Consider the following 25,846-nt stretch of genomic DNA (forward strand, 5'->3'; position numbering starts at 1 on the left):
TAGTTCTACAACAGTGGATGTTAATATTGTCTGTCCTTATTGCACACGTATTACTCTTAACGTTAAGGAAATGTAAGAAGAAATCTTTCACATAAAATATTCTCTTAAAAAATCAAATAATGAAAAGCTCTCTGGGTTACACATAAGTTTATGGTATGGATGCCCTTCTGCGCCCATTGTGAATAGAAAAATATTTGTTTAAAAATTGATAGTTTAGTCACAGTGGTACAAGCATGATTTTAACCAAATGTTTTTGGTTTACATTCAGATATCTTTTTGCTCCAAATCCATAGTAGTGTACATATTTTCGGTATTTTGTCCTATTTTGTATCAAGTTTTTTTAACCTGAGCAATAAAGATTATTGCCAAATCGTCAAAGTTCCTTTCCCGCCATTTCAATTTGAAATTTTGGGATTTTGCTTCCGATAATTGATCCTTTCCGAATGGCTTTAGTTTGTTAACATTCATCATGTTGACACTAGACAAACTGAACGATTTAGAGAGTATATCAATAGGGACATGCCATCTAAACCAGTTTACGTTCAGTTTCATTGAACGGTATTCCTCTATCTAGGTTACTTCTATAGACATTTCAGTATTTCTGCACATGAATAGAATATACTAGTATATGGTCAAAATTGTGTCCATTGTCTACATCTTACATCCAATATTAATACTTATTGTACCAAGTGATACTTATACATGATGCCCCAATCTGTAGCCTTACATTGTAACTCAATCCGTGACCAAATCGAATTTCCACTCTCCACGTTTGCGGGCATATTCCCCGCCAGTGATGTCTAGTCTAGGTGATGACGATGTCTAGTCAGGTGATGACGATGTCTAGTCAGGTAATGAAGATGTCTAGTCAGGTGATAAAGATGATTAGTCAGGTGCTGAAGACTTACTAAACGTAACATTCTGACAATACACATACCAGTAACTTTCCAAGTAAACTCACTGAATACTAATCGGGTCACAAAAAAGGTCTAGCCTATCCAAATTATGTTCCAGAGTAACGAAATTATATAAGGCAATTACCTGGTCACTTAGTATCAGGCACAAGTCCCGAGGACACAACCGGGTCTCACGTTTATCTCTGTGCCGTGTTTTTCAAACAAAACCCCCATTTTTCAACGTTTTCGCTGTCGATAGAATACGTTGCTACTTTAATCGAAAAAGAGGGGCAATGAATGGAAGTGTTCTAAGTGTCCGGAGGGGTTCGTGTCAAACACATATTTAGGTACCTTTTTATCCCTGGACAAATAAACGTCAGGTCGACACGTGCCGTAGTAACTCCTATACATGCCCGTGCATGGTAAATCGTTGCCAGGACAACATACGCCATGGCAAATAGAGGCAACAAAACCATGCCTATGATCAGACGAAATATCTACTAAATTCTTTTGTACGATTCCGACTACTTATATATTACATTTAGTTTATGAATCACTATAAGTAAGTGATGGTACTAAGTTTGGCGAGGAGGTGAGCGGACCCTGCCCCAACGGCGGAACCGTGACACAAACACATGGTAAGGCAAGTCAACTGTTCACCTGTTGTTTTTGTCATTGACGCGTCAAATTTAGAAATGTCCCCCAGATGTCTATCATTACACGTTGGTAAGGCTTTACCAAGGTCTTCAATGTTGTAACCCTGACCAATCAACTTTGAAGTAGGAGTCGTGAGACGCTCTTTGATATATTTGAAGCATGCTCGATTTTACCACTAAAATTGTGTAGAGTAGACATCAAGGGTGGAAGCTGCTGGCATACCGCTCGACAAAAAGGGAAAGTCGACTTTTAGAAACTTGACGTTATGCATTTTCTCACACAGGCTTGTGATTAGTTCCTTTTGTAACTCTTTGGTCATACCTCAAAATATGAAACAGATGAGGCGGTTCGCCTGTATCTTTTTTTCTAGTTCAGGGGCGTAAATTAGTGGAAGAAAACTGGCTATCATAAAACGGTATCAGATCATCGATATGCCTGAAGTTTAAGCTAACCTTCTTGACCAAATGCGCGCATAGAATTGGTGCCCATGAGGATACATACGTCTTGCCTAACTATCCTGTCTCCATCTTCCACACATATGGTATCCATAGGAACGTCCGGCATTTCAGATATTGTTTTCTCAGAAAATTTCAAATGACATTTTCTTTCATTTTTTACAAGTTGCTCTGAAAGTGTGGAGACAGAGACATAGAAGTTATCACGCGAGTGTGTTTGGGGATGGTAAATATCCTGCATTAGGAATAAACATTGTATTTAGCGAGCTTTGGCGAGCTAAATACATAGTCTTTATTCCTAATAAAGTATATTTACCATCCCCAAACACACAAGCGTGATAACCTCTTTATCATATAATGTCATTCTTTAATTTCTGTGCTTCAAAATTGCGTTCCTTCTGTCACAAACATTACCGAAACATTGCGAATTTTCCTGCAGCTGGAATGCGCGCATTAATATTTATTACGTCACAGGGTAAGTGACGTGTCAGTCGGACAGTGACAGTAGCCAATTTAGTTCCAACTGAAATATGTTTCTTATACAGTGGCGAAGCAGAATAAACGCAAAACAACAATCCTTGTTTTTAATTGCCTTTCGCAATACTGTCCTTGTATGTGGCATTGCATGATATGTCACTTCTACCATGGTCTTGATCAAACAATTAATGCAGTAATGCCTACATATAACGGTTATGCTATGTGGCAACACCTTGTCAGTGGGAACAGCCACACGCGCTTCATATAGGACAGTCAGACTCATGGCGACAGCTGGCTGGGACAGAATGGGCATGTTCCAATGCTGTTTCTTCTTTTTCTGTTTGTAGATTCTACCATTGACACATCATGACTTAACTCACTCACAGACATTCAACAGGTTCATCTTCTCTTTTGACTCATCTATTTTTATACGCTTCGACAGTATCCATAATTATTTTGACGTTGTGACCCCAGTTGGTTGCAGACTGTTAACGGTATTTTGGGCCATATTTGAAGGTTGCTATTGTCATTCGCTGTGTTCACAGTGTATCATAAAGCATAATTAATAGTATCTAAGTTTAATATTTTACCTATATTGATAAAACATTAATGAATAAGAAACAACAGAATATATGTTGTTGAATTTCGGTGACAAAAAAGGTAAGTTGTTATAATCAGAAGCGTAATTACAACTGAAGCGCCATAGTTGAAATATCCTACTCACTCATTCCTTTATATGACCCGTGAACATCCGGGGTACAATAGGTCTTCAGCAACCCATGCTTGCCGTAAAAAGCGGCTATGCTTTAGAGGCGACTAACGGGATCGGGTGGTCAGGCTCGCTGACTTGGTTGATGCATGTCATCGTATTCCAATTGCGTAGATCGATGCTCATGATATGAATCACTGGATTGTCTGGTCCAGATTCGATTATTTACAGACAGCCGTCATATAGATGGAATATTGCGGAGTGCGGCGTTAAACAACAAACAAACAAACATTCCTTTATATAAGATAGCTAGGCGATAAATCGCAAAGAACAATGAAAAACGAACTGTGGTTTAATTCATCATATAACATAGCTATATCATGACGACATTTCTGGAGATTCGAACATGCGCTTGCAACTTGGTGGCGTCGTATATTGGCCGAGCTTATTTTTGAGAGGGGAGTGTCTAGTGAATTGTTCCCCGTAGATGTAGCCGGGTAAGGCAGATAAACCGCGATTTGGGAGAAAAGGGTACAGGTAATCGACATGAGGATTGTGATAATATGCGGGAAATACCCACCTGTGCATACAATTGACTGTCTGACATTAGCGATGTCGAATTATAGTGTTGGAGTTATCATTATTTAAATGCGGGTAGATATGTTTCGACCCGTAAAAACCCGTAGAAAAAGTCTTCGGCAACCAATGCTTGGGATAAAAGGCGACTATGCTTGTCGTAAGAGGTGACTGACGGGATCGGGTGGTCAGACTCGCTGACTTGGTGTGATGTAAGTCACCGTATCCCAATGGCATGGATCGATGCTCATGATGTCAATCACGGGTTTGTCTGGCCCAGACTCGATTATTTACAGACCGCCGACATAGGGCTGAAATACTGCTGCGTGCGGCGTTAAACAACAAACAATCTAAATGTTCTTACAGCTTGTACACTCCCTCATCAGTCTTAAAGAGGCTGTACATAATATTGAAATCTCATATAAGAAATAAAGCATCAATGAATATTAAAGGAAGCCATCGATCGGTACAAAGGGCTAGAAGACCTAACGTAACTCGTGACGTCAATACGTTACAATTGAATCCCATTTCTTCACACGACATGGCGGTCGGGTAGCCTAGTGGTTAAAGCGTTCGCTCGTCACGCCGAAGACCCGGGTTCGATTCCCGACATGGGTACAATGTGTGAAGCCCATTTCTGGTGTCCCCCGCCGTGATATTGCTGGAATATTGCTAAAAGCGGCGTAAAACCATACTCACTCACTCACTCACTCTTCACACGACACCAGTGTTAGAACTACTAAATAGGAAATCGTGCAGAAACATCCGTAACACTAAACAACAACACGGTAATGTAAGCCTCGTTTTAGGACAAGCAGCTCTTGGAATGAGTGGTTGATGGTGACCTTTAGCAAGAGTTTCTCGTTGCCTGAATTCCGACTTGACTGCTTACATGTATCTGGCGCTGTGCGGAGTCTGATTGGCCTGATTTGCCGTCGTCACGCCTTCATAACAAGGAAATAAAATACGCAGTTATTTGGGAGTCATTTTCATTCCCCCAATCCCGTTGCAGTGTCACTGCTGTCGTATTGATCGCCTTACTGGATGCCGGATGGTGACTGAGGGAACACCGGCTCACTGCAGTCACTCTTTGCCAGTGTAGTCAGGTGCTAGAAATGCTTCTTCTCTATAGGGAAACGTATCACAGGCTCGGATAAAGCCATTCCACTTTTAATATAGGGACAAGACCCGGGCATCTCAATCTGACAGCATAGTGACTCATATTGCTGTTAGACACGGATATCATGCAACCTAGGATTGACTTCTTCTTCAGTGGGTAACAGGTAAGGGGCTGCATTATTGTCACACATTAAGCATTTAATCCAGACGTAAGGATTTTTGTTCGCTCTATATACGAGGAAAGTGTTCTGTTCGTTTTCTATCCTATGGGCTTGTGGGATGTGATTTAGCCGTGGTGTCAATGACGCTGACGAAGTTGTGGAACTTGAAACAAACTCACTGTCATCCGTGTGACTTCGTTCACACACACACACACACGCATGCACGCACGCACGCACGCACGCACGCAAGCACGCACACACGCACACGCACACCCACGCACGCACGCACACACACAGAGGCGATATTCATATGTTCGTTCAATGTCGGGAACGTGTACACTCTGTGGGTTTATGTGTGAATTCTTGTGCTGTGACTATATATGCATCACACATGAATGTCACAGTTTGGAATTGGTGGCAGGTGTCATCCTTTCCCGTGAATTGCGCCTGTAATACCAGGTGGTCTGAAGCTTCCTAGACCGTTGTTAAATGTTAATATTATTCTTCGCTGCTCAATACAAATGTGGAAGTAACATTGTAAGCTATTGATGCAGTTTTTGCTAATTAGCACTGATACCACATCAATCTTTGAATAATTTATAAATGTAGAGTCATGTATAATACCCAAGATGTCATTTGCCTTATTTTCCTTTCCAAAACAATAGTGTGATGATTGTACATATCTATTTGAGTTGTTACTCAAATAGATCTAATTTGTGTTTACAAATTTATCAAACAAATACTGTACGTTTATGTTAACTCATATTTCACACTATGGTTGCAATATGTGGCAGATATTTTACCTGCGTGGTTGCAATACTTCAAACATGTTAGAGTCGCGTGGTTGCAAACTCCGTCATTTTCATACTTCAACCGTGCACTTACATTTATAGTACTTGTTTGACCGCGTATTACAAAACACTTTACTTGTGAGATTGTTTTCATCTTAGGTTAGAAATTGCACAACCGCGTAAGTTACAGATCCTTCATTTCTGGGGTTAAAGTCCTTTAAACATGTTGTCAAAGACACTGTAATGTTTTTTGTAACAAATATTTTAAACGTCCATTTGCAGCTATTTCACAGTCCGCGCGCTGTTACAAAATACAGCTTGATAAGAGCAGTGTTCAGTTTCTTAGGGCTGTGTCACCTTTGCCTATGAAACATGTTCTGTCAGAGAAGTAAAGTCATGAACAACGTTAGACGCCCCTTATGCCGCTTTTCTCTATTTATCAAGTCACGTGTCGTTAAAACATACATAGCTTAATGCATTTGTTTAAAAGTGTTTTGTGAGTTTCACGAAAATACCATACAGCGATCATATACTGTCGTAACGTTCATTGGAATCGATATGAGGACCATTATACTGGTGGTGAGAGGAAGGTGGTGGGGAGTGTGAATCTCAGCCATACAGCTATTGTGTCTAAGTTTCCGAATCCATAATATGGTGGACTCTTCTGTCATGTTTGCCGGCTCAGATGCAATAATTAACTACATTGCTGCCTTGAGCAGTTATCCATGTACATGTTTTTTGTGTCCCGTGTGATGTCGCAGTGAGCTAATTTTCAGATAAATGACGAAGGTAAATCTTTCACGAATGGACAGTTTGTTGTCAATTAGTCATGCCCACGGTATCTTGAACCCAGGTCCTATTCTGACTTAATTATACAGACGTCAACGTCAAGTGTGGGCACAGCGACACTTACGATGGACTCAGAGGAATTGGAATCAAGTCGTTTTCAGTGATGAATCCCGATTTAATCTTCGATTTGTTGATGGTAGGGCGAGGGTGTGGAGGCGCCGTCATGAACGTTACACCCAGTGTTGCTTACAGGAAGTCGACATATTTGGCACCATTTTGCAGCAACAATGGCGTCGTCTTCCTAATCATGTGTTCACAAGCATCACAAGGTCCATGCGGAGGCGTTGTGTGGCAGTTGTCAACGCACATGGTGGCCATACACGCTACTGAACTTGTGTGCCATCAGATTCTCGTGCTTGGGACATATGATTTAAACTGTTGATGTTATTACCGAATACCGTAGGTGCTTGGAACAACTTATGGTTACCACCGTTAATTAAAATCCTTCTTTGGACATTAATGATTAAAAATTACCTTCTCGGATACATTTGACCGTTGTATATCATATATCATGGGATTATTTTTTAAAATGCGAAGTTTTTAATTTGAGTCAGTATATATACATATATATAGAGAGAGAGAGAGGTTATCACGCTTGTGTGTTTGGGGATGGTAAATATCCTGCATTAGGAATAAACATTGTATTTTGCGAGCCTTGGCGAGCTAAATACATAGTGTTTATTCCTAATACAGGATATTTACCATCCCCAAATATCCAAGCGTGATAACCTCTTTATCAAATAATGTCATTCTTTAATTCTGTGCTTCAATATCACTTTCCCTCTCTCAAAAACAATACCGAAACATTGCGAATTTTCCTGGAATGCGCGCATTTATATTTATTACGTCACAGGGTAAGTGATGTGTCAGTCGGACAGTGACAGTAGCCAATATAGTTCCAAATGAAATATGTTTCTTATACAGTGGCAAAGCAACATATACGCAAAACAACAATTGTTTTTAATTGCCTTTCGGGGCAATCGATCGGTCTGTCTGCTAGAGTAACTGCCCTTTGTCAAAGGGAAGCTACTCTAACCCTAGTCTATGAGACGTCACGGCCACGGTCAGACGTTGTTGACAGTCGGTCTGTCCTGTCATAACGTTAAGAAGTGTAGTCAGATGTACACACAGCGAAAAAAGGAAACAAGGTAACAATTCAAACATATTTCAGCCAAATCTAACTATTTTAATTTGTGGAGAAGGTTTCAAGCCGCAGAGGTCTACAAGCACAGATATGGCTACTGATCCCGCTTGGCTAGGCCTCGTGCCCTCGCAAATTTGTTTCGAAATTTATATCTTCAAAGTTGCCAAAACTTATAAAATGCCTTAGCTACGTCACAGTTAGACACTGATTTTCAGTATATTAGACTGTTCTTTTGATAATGAAAGCAATTATCTCTGTAGTTTATCCATATTCTCGATGGTTAATTCTGACCCGATCGCCGAATGACGAGGGCGACGCCAGGTTTGTTTATAAACAGTGAAAGTAGTCCCTACTTGACCTTTGATATTTGCATCTCTATCCGCATATGACCCCATTGGATATCGTTTTTATCCGTTGGCTTTATCCTGCCGAGAAACCTACCCATTATATGATATATATATATACACACATATATATATATTATAGACATCATTCCACAATTGACATGACGTACATTTAGATAACTATATCGTAACCCTCAAAGGCTACACAAAAAGTGTACATAAAGATAAAACATATTTATACATGATAATGAGCCTTACCTATTTGTGGAATTGAGGCATGAATTATACGTGGTGAGTCACGCTCGATGACCATAGATTGCCATTTAATTCACAAACACCATCATATAACATTGTGACAATGCATTCACCATCACTCGTGGTCTCCACTCAAACAATTCAAACTGAACCATCTTGTATATGTGCACTGAGCCAACTGACAAACGTTGTGCGCTCCTTACGTTCTTCTGCAAGTTCGACTGGTGATATCCAGACTTCATGTCCAACTTAGTGTAAAACTTACTGCCAGCTAGACATCTAAAATTTCCTCTATCCTTGGTAAAGCAAAACTGTCCTTAAGAGTGGAATTGTTTAGTTGTCTGAAGTCCACGACCATTCCGTTTTTCACTCTTCTTCCAACAAAGGTAAATGTTAGAGGCCCAAGGGCTATGTGATCTACGTTTCACTCCACATGCTAGCAACTGTCTAAGATGATCTTTCACCTCTTGAAACATGGCTGGGGGAATACGTCGATACCTTTGTTTAAAAAGAGTTTTATCCATTACTGAATACGGTGTTGCACTGCAGTTGAATGACCAAGATCCAATTCCTCACTTGAAAAGACATCAATGTACTTTGAGATAAGTTTAACACCTTTATCCAAATCTTCCGGGGTAAGTTCTTTTTCATTGACATCAATAAGGCTCCAAATAGACTCCGTATTGGATGACTGATTAAGCTTGAACTTTTCTACAGATACTGGTTGCATTTCACAGAGTACAGCTCTAGGTGGAACAACCACAGTACGAGTGGTAACATTTGACAAGTGTACCTGGATTGGATCCTGCGTCACAAAGAGTGAGTGAGTGAGAGAGTTAAGATTTAACGTCACATCGGCAATATTTCAGCCATAAGAAGTAGCTTCACAAAGAGATAGGTCATTTGTGGCGTGGATGTAGGGTTATCATGGACATAGGACAGGTCGGTGTGAACTTTCCTTTTAATTGTTTTCCGACATTTAAATAATCCGTAAAAGCCTAGAATTCTATTATGTTTTTTTGCATCATGTTAGCTTACCCCTTACGGCGGTTAAAGAAAGGTTATACGATAGGCATATACATGTATGTGACTGTTCGGGGATATATTTTTCATACATATCCCCGTCAGCATGTGTTACAAACAGAGAGGCGATTAATGAAATATTTTGGATGGAATCGAAAAGAACCTCAAAAATAAGGATCACCTGGCGGCCGTGTTTGTCGCACGTGCATCACAGTCGCGAACACATATCTCGTGCAGCAAAACAACAAAGAGTTCTGGTTTAATTTTTGAAACAGTTCCCACAAAAAATAACTTTTTATCAAAGTGTCAAGGTAGGGATGTATCCTATGTTTGCGAAAGTAGGCTGTGTTTAAAGTCGGAGAACATACAGGTAACTTTCGGTCCATGAATAAGATTCTCTATCCTGGACCTTTTGGGAATAATTCCTCACATGGGAACAATGTGTGAAGCTCATTTCTGGTGTACCACGCCTTTAAATTGCTGGAATATTCCTAAACGCTGCGTTTTCTTCACAAGTTTATTCACAAACCATTCAGTTAGTCGTATGTTCTCCTTAAACAGACAATATAGTACTTTTTACTGACGCAATGTTGTAATTATACTTGTATATGCGGTAATGGGGAAATCTATTTTTTTAACGATGAGCGTTAAATCCCAATTTTATGCTGTATCGACAAACGATTTACATTTGGATGGATGAATATATCAACATCAACATCAGATGAGCAACATCTAAGCCACCGATCGCGTTCTCTTTTAGCTCTCTTGTAGTCATCGAGCTCTTATTCAAAACGACGATTAATCAAATTTCTATTCTACGCGTCTTAAATGACAGTTAGTTTTATAATGGTGCCATGCGCAGAATGGGAATTCCATTATGACGTATTTAGGAAGGCGACTATGCTTGTCGTAAGAGGCAACTAATAGGAGCTGGTGGTCAGGCTCGCTGACTTGGTTGATGTGCGTGTCATCGTATCCCAATTAAGTGGATCGAGGCTCATGAAGTCAATCACTGGATTGTCTGGTCCAGACTCAATTATTTACAGACCGCCGTCATATAGCTGGAATATTGCTGAGTGCAGCGTTACACAACAAACCAGCCAGCCAGAAACGTATTTAGGATCAGCAGTCAGGCACCAAGGCGTCGATGTCTTCCTTTAAGAGTAGATAAAGCGTCCAGGTGTCTGCATACATCACCAACGAGACGGAAGAGCATCCGTCTGCTACACTAACACGTATGGAAAGGAATAGGAGACAAATTGACAATTGACAAGATGGACCTATGCCCGTACGTAAAAATAAAGGCGGCACCCATAGCGTGGTAATGCTGAAACATTGTACCTGAAAACAGGTCATTCAGTGCGTGTTAGCATCTCCTTCACTTCACGCTAGCTGAAGATTAATGGCTGATGTTAATAAGAGAACAGCACATAACTTCAGTTAACATTTTACATCCTTAATACAGAATGTGACAACGTGCGATGTAGGCAGACGTTCGTTGAACGTCAACCAAGCTGGAAGAAAGTCTAGTCCCAGGCGAAATTCAGCTGACGTTTATTGTGATGCATGGCAGTTGTCTGAGTTTTTCTGTTCCATTAGTTGACAACATAACACTCTGAATAATTAACAATGCAAAAATAATTCAAAGGCTGAAAGTCTTGTGTCAGATAATAGCAGACCAGAGTGAACCCTTTGCTACAGGCTGCGCGGAGTTTGATTACATTTCCCTGGAGGAGACGTCCATCACGACCTACCTCTTACATTACGCTGAACATGTAATTGTAGAATCCATTCTGAGCGTTTGTTTTGCATGAGTTACGAGTTTCCTTATCTATTTTAGTGTTTTTTAACTATTAGTTTGTGGTACGTTTCGATATTAATGCTAGATTAAACAGTGTTGTCTAAATGTATGCAATAAATAATTCTCCAAAACACGTCCGCAAGAAGTAAGCACTTAACGAAAAAGACACTCCACTCCTACAAATCCCAACACTTTTGACACTACTATCTATTTACATGTATACCCATGCCGTATTACCTTCTACTCGTATGACATTATGATCTATCTAGACGTATTCCACTGCCGTATTATCTTCTACTCGTATGACATTATGATCTGTCTAGACGTATAACACTGCCGTATTACCTTCTACTCGTATGGCATTATGATCTGTCTAGACGTATAACACTGCCGTATTATCTTCTACTTGTATGACATTATGATCTGTCTACACGTATACCCCTGCCGTATTACCTTCTACTCGTATGACATTATGATCTATCTAGACGTATAACACTGCCGGATTACCTTCTATTCGTATGACATTATGATCTATCTAGACGTATAACACTGCCGTATAACCTTCTACTCGTATGACATTATGATCTATCTAGACGTATACCATTTGCGTATTATCTTCTACTCGTATGATATTATGATCTATCTAAACGTATTCCACTTCCATATTATCTTCTACTCGTATGACATTACTATCTATCTACACGTATACCCCTGCCGTATTACCTTCTACTCGTATGACATTATGATCTATCTACACGTATTCCACTGCGGTATTACCTTCTACTCGTATGACATGACGATCTATCTACACGTATACAACTGCGGTATTATCGTCTACATGTATGTATCTACAGGTATACCCCTGGCGTATTACCTTCTACTTGTATGACATTACGATCCTATAATCGTATGATATTACGATATATCTACACGTATGACACTGCGGTATTACCCTCTACACGTATGACATTGCTGTATCACCTACATGTGTACCATTTTCATGCCACCTCCACGTTAGCCATTGCCGTATTATCCATCTACACATATGGCATTGCATTGTCACTTTCCTACACTACACTACACTATGTCGTATTATCTATCTTCACGTAATGACATTGCCGTATTGCCTATACCGACACATGACATTGTCGTATTATCTGTCAACATATATGAGTTGAGATGACATAGTGCTTTATGTCGCGTTCAGGTTTATTGCACTTTTTTAGCGGCGTACATACACGTCTCGGCTCCAGACTTATGCCGGCTTTGTAGTGCTAGCCCACTGATATCTCATGTTGCTTTTTAACTTGGATACCCCACTCCAACACGGTATTAGTTGACTCAAAGCCGTTCTATCCTTGGTTTATTCCCTTCATGCCGAACGCCGTGCAGGGTAACAATGAGTTAATCTTTTAACGTCAGCAAGTGCATCTTTTAGCATTAGACTATGCATGAAACACATAGTTCATTTAACAAAAGACTATATTTGGTACATGTCTGATTTAGTATTACGCTATACAAAATACACATGACTGAATTACCATTAGACTATACATGGAACACACATCAGAATTACCATTACACTATACATGGAACACATTGCAGATTTAGAATCAGACTATACATGGAACTCGTAGCAGATTTAGCATTAGACTATACATGGAACACATTGCAGATTTGAAATCAGACTATACATGGAACTCATAGCAGATTTAGAATCAGACTATACATGGAACTCATAGCAGATTTAGCATTAGACTATACATGCAGCACGTGGCATATTTAGCATTAGACTATTAAAGGAACACATGGCAGATTTACCATCAGACTATTCATGGAAAACGCGGCAGATTTACCATCAGACTATTCATGGAACACGCGGCAGATTTACCATCAGACTATTCATGGAACACACGGCAGATTTAACATGTGACTATTCATGGAACACACGGCAGATTTAGCATTAGACTATACATGGAACACACGGCAGTTTAGCATGTGACTATTCATGGAACACATAGCAGATTTAGCATTAGGCTATTCATGGAACACATGGCAGATTTACCATCAGACTATTCATGGAACACACGGCAGATTTAGCATTAGGCTTTTCATGGAACACAAGGCAGATTTACAATTAGACTATACATGGAACACACGGCAGATTTAGCATGTGACTATTCATGGAACACATAGCAGATTTAGCATTAGGCTATACATGGAACACACGGCAGATTTAGCATTAGGCTATTCATGGAACACACGGCAGATTTAGCATTAGGCTATTCATGGAACACACAGCAGATTTAGCATTAGACTATACATGGAACACATGGCAGATTTAGCATGTGACTATTCATGGAACACGTGGCAGATTTAGCATTAGGCTATTCATGGAACGCGTGGCAGATTTAACATCAGACTATACATGGAACACATAGCAGATTTACCATCAGACTATTCATGGAACACACGGCAGGTTTAGCATTAGACTGTACATGGAACACGCGGCAGATTTACCATCAGACTATTCATGGAACACACGGCAGATTTACCATCAGACTATTTATGGAACACACGGCAGATTTAGCATGTGACTATTCATGGAACACATAGCAGATTTAGCATTACGCTATTCATGGAACACATGGCAAATTTACCATCAGACTATTCATGGAACACACAGCAGATTTAGCATTAGGCTTTTCATGGAACACATGGCAGATTTACAATTAGACTATACATGGAACACACGGCAGATTTAGCATGTGACTATTCATGGAACACGTGGCAGATTTAGCATTAGGCTATACATGGAACACACGGCAGATTCAGCATTAGGCTATTCATGGAACACACGGCAGATTTAGCATTAGGCTATTCATGGAACACACGGCAGATTTACCATCAGACTATTCATGGAACACACGGCAGATTTAGCATGTGACTATTCATGGAACACGCGGCAGATTTACCATCAGACTATTCATGGATCACACGGCAGATTTAGCATTAGACTATACATGGAACACACGGCAGATTAAGCATTAGACTATACATGGAACACACGGCAGATTTAACATGTGACTATTCATGGAACACACGGCAGATTTAGCATTAGACTATACATGGAACACACGGCAGATTTAGCATTAGGCTTTTCATGGAACACATGGCAGATTTACCATCAGACTATTCATGGAACACATAGCAGATTTTACATCAGACTATACGTGATACAAATGATGGATTCACCACTAGACTGTTTATGATACTAGTGATGGATTAACAGAATTTCTGAAGAATAATTACGTTTTTCAAACATTTTCAGGAACAATTGTTTTGACAAATATCGGAGGAAAGCCAGAAGTGATGCAGGTCTCAGATATAGACCACTTTGGTGAAACCTATGACCACGGGCATGGTGCTCATAAGCCTACAAACATAATCAGGGCGAACTGGGATTTGAATCCACAATCTTAGGTTTCTGAACGTGATCAACCGACGTAAGCGATCTTTTAACATCTTTTGGAATGACGTGGCCGTGTATCATAACAGGGACTTCCCGCTCTCCAGGCGGGCGCTCTACCACCAAACCATGGAGGCGGTCCTCACGCTATTTTGTAATTTTAGTATTTCCTTGTTCAGTCAGTGACTGAATCTTCAGTCGATCATACTAGTTTGATATTCAGGCGTACTCGACGATGTCCTGAAACACGTACTCCGGGTTAGAATAGGTTTTTAGCAACCCATGCTTGCCTTAAAAGACCCGGGTTCGATTCGCCACATGGGTAGAATGTACGTAGCCCAATTTCCGGTGTTCCCTTCGTGCTCATACATTTTGCAATATTTTGTAATAAAGTGACATTTCAGGGAAGACCCTCTGCGTTTATTTCCCGTTATTTTACCCAGTCAAGGCTACTCACTCGTTTGAGTGTTGAGTTAATTGACTCAGGTTTCAATTCGTCCTAACCGACTTAATTGGCTGTCTTCGCATCTGGTCGGTAACTTGTCAAAGTTTTGTTTTACCTACTCTCATTTTAATACTGTAATACAGTTGCTCAGCTAAGCTGTTCTGATTTAATTAATCATCAATCTTTGCCAGCGAATATTGGGTTCATTTGATTATTTTCTTGTCATATATTGGTACAATTAGCTGTAATTATTTAACCTGTGAATCTATTACCTCGTTTTCATTATTACTTTATTCTTATATAAGGACACCCCTGACCATTGGAGAAGAGCTTCCGTGACAATCATTAACACAAAGGAGGAGTATGCTGGGGATGAAACCATTACGAAAATTACTATTCTGAGGAACAAAGGGGAGCTCCAGTTGGTGCTTCTTCTCTTTCAGTCCAAACTTCTTCTAATAAGAATATTTATTATGAATTTTCTTAGAGTTGACGCTGTGCTCTCTCAAACGCAGCTCATTCCGTTGCAAGTTGACGATCCTTAAATGTTCACGTACTGTCTGCACAAGTATTTTCTTCTACCAAGGTACATGTATCTGTGTGTTTTTAATGCGAGGATGGTGATTCATAAACTCATGTTTGTGATTTAGTGGGAATCGTACAATCGACTTTGGCAGATATTTCTTATGAATATGGTAAGGGTTTTGTCGTTTTAATTTAGATACGAAAATGGAGACCTCCAACCTAGTACTGGGGATTAGTTGGAAGTTTTACCGCTTGTGGTTCTGTGAACAAGAGATTTCGTTAACAAGAAATGAATTTCGTCCATTATACTCCTGTGACTGGTAATTTGGGTGTTAACAAAACTTTTTATAACATTGAAGCTCACATCTTCTGGCCCACGTGTAGTTCGCATCATGATGTGTCACGGTTTAATAAAACCTGACAGGTGGAAGACAAACGTAAGCAAAAAGTTATCTAGGGTCATTATTGATTGCGTTGGTCCCTTGACACAAAGTCTGATAATCAGTATTTGTGGGTAATCATTTGCTCTTCAAGCAGATTCGCAGAAGCCGTAATGGTCTGCGTTGAGGAACTGTACTGCGCCAGTTATCGTTCACCGTGGTTGGCTTTCCTGACGTAGTTCCACCTGACCAAGGGTCGAATGTCTTGTCAGTGTTGATTCAGGAGGTTATGCATGAATTATGCAGGTGAACGTTTGTGCTTGCCACCATGAGTCTTAAGGTGCAGTTGAGAGATTCCACCAGACTGTTAAAATGTGATTAGAATTTACAGCTTTGAAACTGATAAGGAATGGGACGAAGGACTTAACTTGAATCAGGATTCAGTCCCTTCGAGTTGGCATTTTGTCACACGCTTAGGAGACCACTAAAGCGTTTAAAAGCGCAATAATGTATTGACCAATCAGGTTTGAACATAGTATCATATGTGCATATTTTCCGAAAAAAACGTCTGAGGGCAACTGCAGTTGCCAGGGAAAATGTGAAGTGAGCGCAGGACAAAATGAAAACCTACCATGTCAATAAGTCAAAAGATCACATGTTTAGTCCTGGCAATAGGGCTTTGATGTTTGATGCTGACTGAGGGTATTTCTTGATTTGAAATTAGTTTACCTTTACCCCAGAACAATAGAGACTGTTGTCAGATTTAATTCACGAGTTGGTCCATTTCTTTTTGGGTTTACCTTTTCATACAGGCTTAGTCATAACATAGGTATGGGTGGTGCTTTGACTGACACCACATACCGATGCTGTACTCACTGGTACCTCAAACGGATGAACTCGTTATCTCAAACTGACCAGTTCCCCATGCAAAAAAATGATTACTATATTGACAGAATGTTTGAAGCTAAAGTTGCCCTTTTGAAGAGGTATTTCCGCAAAATTGGGGTGCAAATTGTAAAATTACTAAGGCATATATTGTGTTCTTAGCTAATGAAGTCAGACCAGGTAAAAGTAGAAGCTATTACAAATTTCCCAGTTCCGACAAACTAAATGAGATTTCTGGGTATGGCTGATTTCTTGTCAAAATGTCTTCTATGTTATGGCTCTCACATGATCGTTGACCAAAACGAAAGTTGTTAAAAGTGAATTATGAATTCTCCGTTCTTGAAAGCACTAGATTTGGAGAAAACATTTCGTCTGGCGATTGATATTAGTGCCACTGCTGCAGGTGGTGCGTGAATCATCCTGTTTCTTTATATGAATAGTCAGAACAATAATTCTACAATAGAGAAAACAAACTTGCTCTGATTTTGTCATTGCATCATTTTAGGCGTATTTGGGATCTACAAAGCAGTCCATTATCAATGTGCACAGTCACAACCCGCTATATTTTCTTCATTAGATGAAGAACAAAAATGAGAGACTGATGAAGTATAGTGACTCTTTTCAATAGTTGAAAACAACCGTATCAAGGACAAAGACAATGGGATTGTGGATGTTCTTTCACAAGATTGTTGCTTGGATCAATGCATAAATGCCGTTTCGCTGTATATGCAGGTGGCGTGTATTTGTGTTCTTTTGATTGAGTGTTGTGAGTTAACTTTCTCCTTGACGTTGTGATTGTGTTGTGTATAAGTGATTTCAATGGCGGTAGAAACTGTTGTAAATAAGTTTGTAGTCGTTGTCGTTGGCAATAAATGATCGATTTTTTAGTAAAAGATATCATGTATTGACTTGGCCAGATTTGAACACAAGTTTGAGAATGTTTGTTTTTTCTAGAACGAAAGTTATTTCCCACTGTTCGGTACATGAACAAGACAGGCTTGAGAGGGATGTGCCTATGATATGAGTGACAAGAGGGCTTTTCGGGGTCTTCATCGATCTGATGTGTTTCTAACTAGGAGGCCAAGTGCTGTTCTGATGCCTATTTGGACACACCAACATTCTGCCAGCATCCGACAACATTCTGAACACTTGTGACGCACTAACGTCCATTCTAGGGCATGTTATGTGTTGATGCTGACACTTATTGGACCATCTGCCTTATTTTACACTTAAACCAGCGTGTTCAAACAAACGAACTGATTATTCGTGGATTATGTGTGACCATTTACTGATTCCACAATTTAAATCTGTACGTACCGATTTCTTGTCTAACCTCTGCGTTTCAGTTAGGAAATCACCTCGCAACAATACCTTCAACTCACATTATATGTATAACATTATTTTTTATGAAAAGATTACTGGTAGTTGTACTATCGGGGGTTATCATTCAGCAATGTATGTTTTTCATGTACATTATTGATAGAGCGATCTTTATTCTAGATTTTTGTCAGGCTGCTTTCCTGAAGTTGACATAATTAAAAGTTGAACAGCCCTCATATGAGAGGCATTTTCAGTAATAGGGACACTATAGTGTATCATTTTAGCTTTCAGACTGGTAAGTAACTGACAAGAAAACATATTTGAAGCAATGAATTGAAAACCATCAATATATCAGTACGGATGCGAGTGATTGATATGTGGATTAAATGCCATGAACTATCCGTTCCTGACAACAAAGCTTGGCCAACTTTAAAACCTAAACCCGAGAGGGCGTGATAGAATACAATCGAGGCAAATCCAGAACCTGTACAGTTTCAAGATATGCATGTAATTTGAGATCTTCAAGGCTGAGGGGTGAAACACCTTTGCTGGTGCAAACTGTTGTATCTGTCACAAACTGAAGAAATGGATGTTTGTTTCTATTGTCTTCTGAAAACTGTATTGGAAATGCTCAAAACAGAATTGTGTTCATGCTGTCAAATGAATACTTTTGCAATAACTCAGTCCTTTTGCATCTCATCAATACACTGGTTCTGATGCAGCCTCAGATTTGTGCGTATAGATGTAATTTATCGTAGCAAATACAATCTTCCGATTGCCTTTTGCGAACACCTGGTATCATTAATTTACTATTTGATAGTGATTCATCAACACATGCATATGATATAGTCGGAATCGTACAATCGACTCTGCTTTATGCAGAGATTTCTGTTGGATGTGGAAAGGGTTTTGTTGCTTTATTTATTGACATAGATCATGCACAGTAAACACTATGAAATGTAATGAAATGACAAGCGTTTCTCTCAAACCTATGACGTACTCGTATGTGTATTCGGATAATGATGTCTGTAATATATATAGCGATAGATGGTTTTTCATTTATCTGGTCCGAAGACGTAATTTAATCTACGACTGGGCGATAAATATGTGTTTGGAGTGTGTAATATACAAATGGCACTTCAACAAGTGAGCAAGTTGTTGAGTTGGTAAGATGGAACTATATTGTTATCAATACACGTTGGCACTTTATCAACCTTGAAAATGTTAATACAGAATTACGTGAGAAGATGCCTCTTCTGTAATCATAACTTTTCCTAATCTTGAATGATTCTGTTTGTCACGTTTAGAATCCCAAGATAAAACATAGACTTTTCTCAAAAACTCTTTAAAAACATGTTGAAGTACATGTGACACTGTACATGCGGTTACACCTTTATGTTTGTGCAAAACGAAGAACTAAGTTTTGAGCAAAGGAAAAAGTTGGAGCTAAAAAAAAAATTAATGGTGATTTTATTTGGAGACAAATACCTTTTTCAGCTACACCTGCGAAACCAGATATTTGTTCTTATTTAGACTATGAGCCTTAATACATTTTAAAGAAAACTAATTGCAACTATGGATTTATTGTGTCAGCTAATTTCTTTTTCATTCAGCTGAAGAATAATAAAGAAACATTCAAGCATTTTCAGAGACACTTAGTTTTTTCGAAAACACAGCAATCATCTTAGCGCTGAGATCGTTTTGTGAACGGGGCCCTGAACCTTTGATTGGTAGTTCCAATCTTACATTCGCCATGTTTATTGTTCCAGGTTTGTCAACACCGTACCCGTGAGTTTAACCAAAGTGTTAAACGTCTGAGACCTGCCGGTCGTTAAACTTGCGATTCGTCCAAAAACATCAAGACTATTGCTGCCTTAAGGTATACAGACTGAACAGAATTCAGATGCCCTCTAACGCACAATTCTCATAGTACAATTCTGGCGGCAATACGATAAACACGATAAAAAAATCTTCCTTAAATTTTATATCTTATGTACGTATTTATATGGTTGATAACAAATTACTGGAAACACGTGCACAGTGTTTATATTAGTGTCGGTAACGCTTTGCTTATAAACCCTTAATGCCGAGCGCTAGGTAGGGTAATAAAAAGTACTATCTTCAACGTCTTTTGGTGTGACGCGCCTGGGCATCGAACCACCGACCTTCCGTTCTCTGGGCTGACACTCTACCTACTACATCACGGAGACGGTCAGAAGAAGATTTGCATTAATAATTTACCGAAGATGATAGATGATAGGCAAATACACCATTTATAATACGTTATCTAAATTATGTGAGTATATACAATGAAAGCATGTGATACAGTGCTCATGAATACACAATTTACAATGTACAAATTGGGAGCAGTATGTGTCTAATACATATTCATAAGGTGTTTCTCTAAAATTCCTTATATAGTAGCAAAAGGACGGTATCATGTATTCCCAAGTCGCATAATCACCTTCGTCGGTTAAGTCATCAACACCTCCACCCAGAGACAACAAAAGCATGTCGTCAAACATTTCTAACTTCACATATACATCAACATCAAGTTTATCAATCAGACATGAATAGAAACGATTCCTGACTGACATAAACAAGAGTCGTCAGAAGATGACAAAATCGAAAGAACCAATGATCTGTTTCTATCTGATCTGTCCATCTGTATATAAGAGTAGTTATTGAACTATCAAAACAATACAATGGAATTGGGATTCGGAACTTTGTATTTCTATGTCAGGTACACACCACTATGAACAGAGTTGCTTGTTGCCATGGAAACAGAAAAATAAAATAAAAAATCCCTATTAGCAAAAGGCACCTGTTGGCAACCTGGTCTTTGTGTGTGCAGCTTTAAGCAAGGGTACTTATTAGTTTTAGAGATATGGTCTGCACAAACAAACCACCATAAACAGTCAAAGTCAAATTGGTTGCCATGGTAACGGAAAAAATAATAAAAGTTTTAAAATAACTAAAGGCACAACTTTATCCGCCGATTAATACATCTAACAAGTAAAGATGAAAAATCTTAAATAGTGTTTGAATTTAGCAGCTCCTGAAACATCACCTCCCCCCGTTTCAGCTAAGTCGGACTTGTTTCCGTGGAAACAGGAACAAAATTAAAAAGAAAAGAAAACTTAAATACCAAAAGGCACCACTTCAGCCAATTGTTAATACTTGGAGCAAGTTCGGATAAAATATATTTCACATTCTTCAAGTAATGCTCCGTAAACTTTTCATCTTTGTGTTTGATACAAGCTTATCAAGGACCTTTACATCTTCTAAGGCATTATGTGCTTCACATGATGAGTGCAAAAAGGTCTTGGCTAGATCTTCTTGCTTGTATGAGGATTGTCCAGGAGAGACAGGTAGGCTATCAATAAGACCTGATACACAGTTGAAACATTGTGCTTCACCCCAGATGTTCAGCAACGCAGATGCAAATACAGGACAATCAACTCGTTGTCCATTAGGTGCTACAAGGAATACACTGGGAAACCCACTGATCTATTTACAAAACTTGTCAAGTGCAAACTGAACCGTCATTGTACCACTGTTATCAACTATGATAGCAGTAACCTGTTGAGCTGTTGTTGAGATTGGTACTTGTGGAAGTACATAGGTTGAAACTCCCTTCCCTGTTTCCCTATATGAAGCTGCAATCTGTGTAGTATGTGGCGTATGTCCTCCACGTACTGACAAAAAGTTCAAGTTTTAAAATCCAAGTACATACAATATGAAATATAAGTACATGTATCAGTTAAATATCAGTATTTAGGCGATGCTTTACTTATCACGGATTTATTGGCACAACAAATATATAATGTGTAATCGTTCAAAACTTTGGTTCAAAGATGAATAAGTCAGTTCAAACTTACAAAGGTTTATTGTCTCCAAGTCAAATGTAATAACATTCTTTGCCAGCTGATACAGTCGTGACTTTCCCACGGGATACTGCTTCAGGTAACTATTCAACATCTACTTTAGTTGTGTACCAAATACCTGTGAAATGAAATAAGTACTTTATTAAAACGTAAAATTTCTCACATGGTACTTATTTTTATATATATATATATTTGCAGTCAGGGGAAGTCAGCAAAAATAAAGTTTATCCAAGCGTTTTGTTTGTTTGTTTTGTTTAACGCCTCACTCGGCAATATTCCATGTGTAATGTGATGCAGAAGAAAACCATTCATCACTGAAAATTAAGAAATGTTGCAGTGTGATAATGCTACAATTTGTTCACAATACTTTACAGAATAGTTTTGAGTATATTTTTGTCAATCAATGACGGACTTATGTATCAAAAATAGAATTTGGACACCATGATAATACGAAAAGTAAGAATAATGAAACTTACCCAGCATATTTTACAGAAAATGCGCCGGGAGAAATTCCTGCTGCCATGTTGACCTGAAATAGAAGGATGAGTTGCTGACATAGCCTGAACAAAATAGTATGCTTGTTGTTCTGTTTCTGACAGTCTTTTCCTTAGGAGCCGTTTATGAATTTCCTTTTACAATATAAATGAATAGTTTATAACACATTATTTTCTTTTCATGTATTTCATTGAAAAATACGGAGCAAACTTACAACTCTGGAACTGTAACCCTGCTTAGAAAATCTAAAAATACAAAAATACAGGAAAACCAACAAAACTTCAAAAACATTTAGAATCAACATGATAAGGCATGCATCAAAAGAAAGCAAAAGCAAAATTGAATCACATAATTCTTACCCCGGACCTTCCGCTCTCTCGGCAGATGCTCTTCTACTAGACCACAGATAAGGTCTTGTTAAAGAAACTTCGTGGAGACAACAAAAAAAGTAAAGTTAAAGGATTGTGACATACGCCGGTAAGCTGCTGCAGATCCGCACGTTACGGTAGAGACCGCCTACGTGGTCTAGTGGTAGAGCGTCCGCCTGGAGAGCGGAACGTCGATCCCCGGCCGCGGCATACCAAAATACGTTTAAAGATTGTACTTGTTGTTACCCTGTCTGGCGTTCGGCTTTAAGGGGCTAAAACAAGGACTGATCAGCTCGGAGTCAGTATACCGTGTCTGAGTAGGGTATTCATGTTAACTGGAATACTGTTAAAAGCGGCGTTACTCACTCACTTAAAATAGAATCCAAAACGTAGCTATAAACGGATACAGTTCTGAATTTATGCTGAAACTAAATTGATACCCCTGGATGAAAGGAGACGAGTACAGAATTTTAAACGTTTTCATTTAACGTTCTACGATGAAGTTACTGCGTGTAATATTGTTCCTGCTCATGTTTCGGTGGGTAGCCCTTATAAATTAAGACATTATTCAGAATTGAAATCTATTAAGGCAAGGACATCATCTTATAAAACATCTTCCATTCTGGAACTGTAGAACTTTGGAACTATTTACCAAAAGATACTCAATCAATACATAATTTTGAATCTGATATCATTTTTGGAATTATATGCCGCCAAGTAATACATCCTCGGCTCATATTAGGTTGTAGCGATTTAAATTCACATAAAACTGAATGATTCATTCCACATTTCCCATCCTGCTCTTATTGGCTACTTTTGGAAAAGAACATTCATTGCCCATTCGTGTGTACAAATTACACCATTATCAGATATAATGTGTAGTATATATTACACACATGGATGTGACTTAAAAACAGCTTCATATCGTAATGTTAAGAAAATCTGTACAGGAAAACATAGAAATCATTCAATGAAAACACACATTTATCTGGCAGATTTCAGTTATGAATAAGGTCTTATATTTAACTTATCAACTTATACTCTCATGATTACATGATTGCTTAACTAATAGCATGGTAATTTGTATCTCATATTAGCAGATATTCGTATATAAAATTAATTGTCTATATCTGGTTTGTCATGCAATACGTTTTCATGTATTTGTATTGTAGTGGCATTATGATAAGCCACAGACTTGATTGTCAATCTATTTCATTTTGAAAAAAAATATGAATTTTTTGTCCTGACTATTTGCTGTATATGGTATCATAAAAATGGAATGATATGACGAACACGCTAACAATAAGGGATATAGCGAACTAACTTTGTGGTCCCGCTATGCACTCTGTCAACGGCAAAGTTTATGTTTACGAACTGTTAATCACTGACCAGCTCAATTGTCACCAATCAGCCTATGAGGACATCACCGACCACGGTCGGCTCTTCCAAAGGAGCAATGCACAATTGGAGGCAAGTGATTACCTGCATTAAGGACTGACACCTGTGCTAAATTTACCCGCTCAGTGAACAATAGTAAAACAGTGATTCGGCTTCACCCTGTGAAGGGATATACTGCTTTAAAATAATCATGAGGAAACGTGACTTTATCCAAGCTATCTGGAAGTGGAAATGCTTATAACGAATTACGGTTATAACAATCTAAACTTAGTGGTCCCTTTGAGTTCACGATAACCGTAGTTTACTGTATTTATTAATTATGAATTTATCAGTTAATGATTGCCCACATTACAAGGGGATACTGTATGAGTTTCTGACACTGTATTCTCCCTCCCACTAGACACCCGCATTAAAGAACATAGGACTTCAACAGCAAATGCAGACAGCACATCAGCCCTCTCAGACTACCAGCACAAAATCCCTTGCCATCAAATTCAGTTTGACAAAGTCCAAATCCTCTCAAGCACACATCAGGACTTCCCCAAAAGAAAACTCTAAGAAGCTGTAGAAATCCGCTGTCACAAACCTTTGATCACCAGATATCAATGGCATTAAATCTCGCCTGCTTATTAAGATGTAATCAAGCAACAGACTATTTTATTTGCAGATCCAATCAGCTTGTCTCAGCTGTTTAATCTTTTCAATCCTTATCCTTACTGTAAATCTGGCTCCATTACCTGTGTGCTGTTAGTTATTCTTACTTTACATCTGGCTTCATTACCTGTGTGCTGTTAGTTATTCTTATTGTACATTTGGCTTCATTACCTGTGTGCTGTTAGTAATTCTTACTGTACATCTGGCTTCATTACCTGTGTGCTGTTAGTTATACTTATTGTACATTTGGCTTCATTACCTGTGTGCTGTTAGTTATTCTTACTTTACATCTGGCTTCATCACCTCTGTGCTATTAGTTATTCTTACTGTACATCTGGCTTCATTACCTGTGTCCTGTTAGTTATTCTAACTGTACATCTGGCTTCATTACCTGTGTGCTGTTAGTTATTCTTACTGTGCATCTGGCTTCATTACCTGTGTCCTGTTAGTTATTCTAACTGTACATCTGGCTTCATTACCTGTGTCCTGTTAGTTATTCTAACTGTACATCTGGCTTCATTACCTGTGTGCTGTTAGTTATTCTTACTGTACATCTGGCTTCATTACCTGTGTGCTGTTAGTTATTCTTACTGTACAGCTGGCTTCATCAACTGTGTGCTATTAATTATTCTTACTGTAAATCTGGCTTCATTACCTGTGTGCTGTTAGTTATTCTAACTGTGCATCTGGCTTCATTACCTGTGTGCTGTTAGTTATTCTTACTGTGCATCTGGCTTCATCACCTGTGTGCTGTTAGTTATTC

The 25,846-nt window shown here is 38.9% G+C and overlaps 1 protein-coding gene across 2 annotated transcripts in view; it reads left to right on the plus strand.

Annotated features, from left to right (window-relative positions):
* Window positions 1-4,868: 4,868 nt before the first annotated feature.
* The window catches only part of LOC139464214 (probable G-protein coupled receptor 139), a 116,410-nt gene continuing 95,432 nt past the window's right edge, over window positions 4,869-25,846 (plus strand). For both annotated transcript variants that reach the window (XM_071245737.1, XM_071245739.1), the window contains exon 1: window positions 4,869-5,053. The gene's annotated coding sequence lies outside the window, so the exon portion shown is untranslated. The remainder of the gene's footprint in view (window positions 5,054-25,846) is intronic.

This window comes from Haliotis cracherodii, unplaced genomic scaffold (genome assembly GCF_022045235.1).
Source record: "Haliotis cracherodii isolate W230 unplaced genomic scaffold, xgHalCrac1.p SCAF_17, whole genome shotgun sequence".
In the NCBI taxonomy this organism is placed as follows: domain Eukaryota; kingdom Metazoa; phylum Mollusca; class Gastropoda; order Lepetellida; family Haliotidae; genus Haliotis; species Haliotis cracherodii.